The sequence below is a fragment of the Micropterus dolomieu genome, linkage group LG05 (genome assembly GCF_021292245.1).
Source record: "Micropterus dolomieu isolate WLL.071019.BEF.003 ecotype Adirondacks linkage group LG05, ASM2129224v1, whole genome shotgun sequence".
Taxonomy (NCBI): domain Eukaryota; kingdom Metazoa; phylum Chordata; class Actinopteri; order Centrarchiformes; family Centrarchidae; genus Micropterus; species Micropterus dolomieu.
The window spans coordinates 8916358-8921874 of record NC_060154.1 but is presented as its reverse complement, the minus strand read 5'-3'; positions in this window follow the sequence as shown (position 1 = coordinate 8921874).

Genomic DNA, 5517 nt, shown 5'->3' with positions numbered 1-5517 from the left:
TATATATATATATATATATATATATAGAGTAGGTAAGGGATGAGGGTCTCTGTCTTCCTCTCACATTAAATTTTATTCTGCTCTACACAGGCAGGTTGAGTGCTGGTAAGCGCTGCTTTATCCCTGTAATGTAGGGAAACTATAATAGGATGAGCTGATAAGAGGCAGGAGAAAACAGCTCTCCCTCTGTGTGAAAGCTGGGTAAATGTTGGCTGGGAAAAGTCTGATCTCATCTCCCAGTTGGACCAGTGTTTTCCTTCTCTCCACTTGCCTCTGTTGGTCTAAAATCTATCTGATGCCTATCTGTCTGGAGTCCCCAACTTCAACTTCAACTTTATTGTCCCGAGGGAAATTTGGTTTGCAGCCAAGGCTAAGAATATTCATAAAAGCACATAAAACAAATTATACTTAAAACATTTCACAAATAGGACAATGAAACCAAAATAAAACTCAAATAAATACCATATCAAGGCCAAAAGAAAGTCAACACTCCTGATAAATAAAAACTTTTGACACCAGCAGGAAGAAATGCAGGAAAACACAGACTCCAGCATCCTACCACGGATAATGTCTAATAATGAACTTTCCATCGTCTCTCTATAAAGAGTTGCAGCACTTTGCATTTATGTCAGTTGTAGGAGCAGGCCTGAAAAGATCACACAAATTCCAATCTCAGAGGGAAAGATGAGTATAATAAAAGTATTAACGCTCAGATAAAAGCTTTTCAGGTCATCTGGCAGCTGCTTCAAAGTAAAACCACCCAGTGATATTATGTTATTACCCCTATCATGAGTCTGGCATTCATTTCATTAAATTTGAGATTATTACGGTTGAATTTAGACTGAATCGTATACCTAGAGGTTTGCCTCACCACGTCTTTTTTAATTCTGTGACAGCAGCTTTGTTCTCTACACCAGAAAAACAGATTTGTTTGGAAACCCATGGCTTTTTATTTAGACAAAGGAGGGTGTCACATAGTCATTGATGTTGCCATATATATCTGTCAGTCAGTTCATTAGACGAATCTTCAAAGACAGGCAGTCTGTACAGTCAAAGCAGCACTGGAGGACACCTTAACTTGACTCCTCTACATTTCCTTTCCCCTCTAAAACTGTTCTGTTATAATGGCAGCAGTTGTGTCTTAGGAGCTCCAAGAGCCTTACTTATAATGAAAGTAACTCCTACTAATCCAACTGTCCTTGATTATTTTGTTAATTACTTAGACTAGTGATCAATCTCTTAACCTTTCAGTGTAACCTTTCTGCAGAGAAGGAATGGGAAAGCGAGGGGAAGGATTGGCAGAATGAGTGTGATGGAGTCAAGTGGGTATGAAAAAAAGGATTATTTTGGAGGGACTGAGCAGAAGATCAGAAAGGGAGGATAATGTGACAGAATAGTGGGGAGAAGAGGAGTTTGGATCTTAAAAGGACACTGAGATGGATATGGTAAGCACCGTAGGAGCCCGATTAAGGGATGAGAGAGGAAGATGGAAGGTTTGGAAGATCTGAGAAGGCCATTGCTACAGGAAGTATGCATTAATCACAGATATTAGTCAGAAAGCTAAATGTGGATAAGAGACTTTGCAAGTAGTTATGTAAAATATGAGGTTTTAATAAAAGAAAGTCAGATAGAGATAGGTAGTTTATTTCGTTTATTTGTTTTTTCACAGTAGTCTGCCCCAATCCTTTTTCATACTATACTACACATTTATGTCCAAAACGTTTGTGAACCTACATTTTGGATAAACCCACTAATAGCCCAGTGTTCAACCTCTATATCTCAGATAAAATAAATCTTAGAAGTGTGAAGAATTGATCTATATGGACTTAGATTTATATGAAGTCTTCAATACAATGGAAAAGTACTACCCACACCATGGAGGTCCCTTGTGCTTTTATTATTATTATTCTTATTATCTGAAGTTAATGTGAGGCTTTAACAGTCAAATCAAGTGGATATCTTCCAAAGTCAAAAATTCCCTCTTTGTGTTTCCCCCTCCTGGGATGGAGGGAAAGCAACACAAAGAATTATGGTCTTTTTAACTTTGATTTGATCTCAGACTGCTGAAGCCTCATCCTATCATCAGATTTACTTTGGAAAGTATTTTTGCACTGAACGAGGACTGTAGATTGTGTCCCCCATCATGTAGACTGAAATTGCTCTGGAATCGGATAAGTATGAACCGAAGGAATATATTTTATATGCATAGAACGAGGGCTGTGGATTTTGCCATCCATGTCTTACATGCAAAAACTTTTGTCCATATGTCTGTCTGCCTATTGTTTTATGACAGACTTTGAAAACTGAAATTTATTTCTAAATACTTATGTCAAGTGAAATATACGTATATAAAAAAAGTTTAAAAAGTTACATAAAGTAATCATGCCAAGGAAATATATATAGTAGCAAGATGAGCTCATAGGGAAGGTTTGATGTCAAAGTCCTAGCTGGTAGTCTTCTCTTGAGGTGACTTTCTTTTTGAGGTTTTTACTGCAATCAAAGTAACAAGAATTATTGCTTTTCTAAAGGTCTTTTTTTAGATGGGTCCAAAGATGAACTAATTTCATTCAGTCAGTTACTGTTATTTAGTCAGTCAGTCAGTCAGGGTTAGACCTTTTGTAAACACCACACTGACTCAGCTGTATTTACTCTCCTTCTCCCAGCTGAATACTGCTGAACTCTATTAGACTGTTTGTTGGTATTTATACAAAGGTTGAATTTGCTAATCCATTATCTTTTTTCCAGTATCTCCAATTATAGAATCATTTTGGCATAAGCATCATAATAATCACTAGCTCCACATGCTGAACTGAGCTGACTGCTCTGCAACAGATGGACATCTTAATCTTCCTCATCATCCCCTCCTCCAACAACACTTCTATCATAGTATTATGGTGCCAGTGCTGTTTACCAGAGACAGCAGATTGATGCAGACGAGCATTTCAGCAACATAAACACTGTAAATGAGCAGATTGATTAAACAGCTTTGATTTTCTTTGTGCATGACACTTGAATGTGTGTGTATTATAATAAAATATCATGTGATTTTACCAGTAATGTATAAAATAGTATTGTATATATAATGTATAATAATAATGTATAATGTAATATAACGTATTGTGTTGCAGCATTTGTGTGCATCAGTGCCACAGATGAAGATGAGATGAGTTATTGTAGTTTCATTAAAACAGATGCCTCATGAGTTTATATGTTAATATATGTCACATTATTACATATTTCATTTAAAAAATGCCACCAAAATCATAATGTAATCACTTATTAAATTATAATTATTTTATTAAATCAGGATTTTTTTTATTATTAATGTCAAATTATACACTGTTTGTACATTATGACACAATAAAAATAGACAAGGTGTTGACTGCTTGTTATCAGTCCTTTGTGACTAAGTGCAGACTACAAGGAAATGTGCAGAAAGGGAGAGACACTCTGAGCAGGTTAAATGGCCTGTTACTAACCCCATGGGCTCCTATTGTTGAGAATTTACACTTACCTACGCACACACAGACACGCACACACACAGACATATACTTTACTGTATTCCCCTTTTTCTCCCTGTCCCAGGAGAGCTCCATATAACCTTCTACTTCCTTCCTCATCGCGATGCCCTTTATGTTAATTCAAAATAAAGCAAAATATTTCTGTCATCATAGCTATTTAGGTTTCACTCTACAGGTAGCTCTTTTGTCTTTACTAAAACGAGCAGAAAAGACACGCTGACAAATTAGTCATTTTTTTCTCAAGAGCTGTGGCATATTCATCATTTTTGCATTGTCTTTAATTTAATGGATTTTTCTTCTTTTGTTTAATTTTGTGTAGTTTTTCATTCAGCTGAGTGTGACTCTTGTGTTTTATTTGTGTTTCCCTTGTTTCCCCTGCTCCCTTATCTGTCTTGGTGACTATGTGTGTGTTGTGGGTGTGGCTTTTCACCTGAGTCCAATCATCTCATCACCCTTCTGGTTAAATACTCCTGGTTTCCTGCTGTTTGTTGCCAGATTGTTCCTAACCTCCTGTGGTAGTGTACTCTCAGCCAACTTGTTGCCAGTAATGTCGCTAGTGTTTTCGTGATGTGTTTTTATCCCTGTGCTTCAGGATTCTTGTGCTCACACCGGCTCTTCATTGCTCATCTCATGCCACTTCTGCTAAATGCCAGTCTGACCACGCCATCTCTAGCCTGCCTGCCTCCTGCCATCAACAGATCATTTATTAATAAAAACTGTTTTTTGTATTTTTTTGTATTTTTTACTACAACATGTTGTACTCAGACATGCTGCTGGGAAATACACTTCTTAGTTTTCTTGCTTATAGATAAAAGAGAAAATCAAAATATGTAGCTAGAGCTGGAAACTTCTTAGCTTAGCTTAGCATAAAGACTATAATAAGGACCTGTTCTTACCAGCACATCTAAAGCTCACTAATCCATAGTTTAAGCAATACAAAAATGGAATTATACAAAATTTAGATTTTACAGGGGGGCTTGTATGTCTAACGGACTAACTTTGGCTGTGAGTAGTGAGTTCTGGAGTCTTATTCTTCTAAAAACTATAAATAATTACAAATGAGATATGTGTGATTTGTTTCCGCTATTGTTTAGATGATTATATTTTTCCAGTCTTTATATAGACTCAAGGTTGCTCATACTAGGTAATGTGGGTTGTTAGGGGTTCATTCACATGTGGGTTACTTACCCAGGTGATGGTTGATTAATTTTCCTGCTTGTTCATTGTCGAACTTTCCTGATCAACCACTTGCCGTCAGAGATTCACACAACACACGGTGGGCAGGATTTTATGGGAGGTTGATATCAATACTTTACCTATATTTTTAATAAGCATAATTAGCTCCAATCTAATTTAATTGTAAAAATACAATCTGGGATCATGGGAGGTGCTAGATAACTTTAAGAATAAACTAATTAACATTAGTTTATAACCACGCTATTTCTGCAGCCTTTTTGAATGTGTGGCTCTACTGGCATTAATGTTCACTTGCATTTACTGTCCCACTGCACATTTTTTTCTTTACATTTTCAGGTAATGTTAACCTCCTAGCTAACATTGATTACCCTGTTAAAAATGTTGTATTGTAAAAACTCTAGGTTGTTGTTGCTCATTCTAGGTGTGTGTGGTATTGTACTGTAATGTTTTTGCAATAAAGTTTTTCTTTCGTCTTGACAATTAATAAAATGCTCTAACACAAAATGGAAAGAAATCTGGAATCTGTGGACTGTAATAAGCACGATGAATGATAAATGATTGGCTGGGCAACCTTCCTTACTACCTGCACACACTCTGCCCATACACTCCTTGCGCATGAAAATGTGTTTTGGGGTAGTGGATTTAGAGGGCTTAAATGAGGGGGTGGTATTTTTTTGGTTGGATGCTTTCAAAACTTCTCTTGCAAGTACTCCAGCGTTACCTACCTTAGCTTTAAATAGTAAAATCCAGCACTTTGGTCAAACCAACCCAGCACGTGTTCTGTCCCATAGTTACCTAC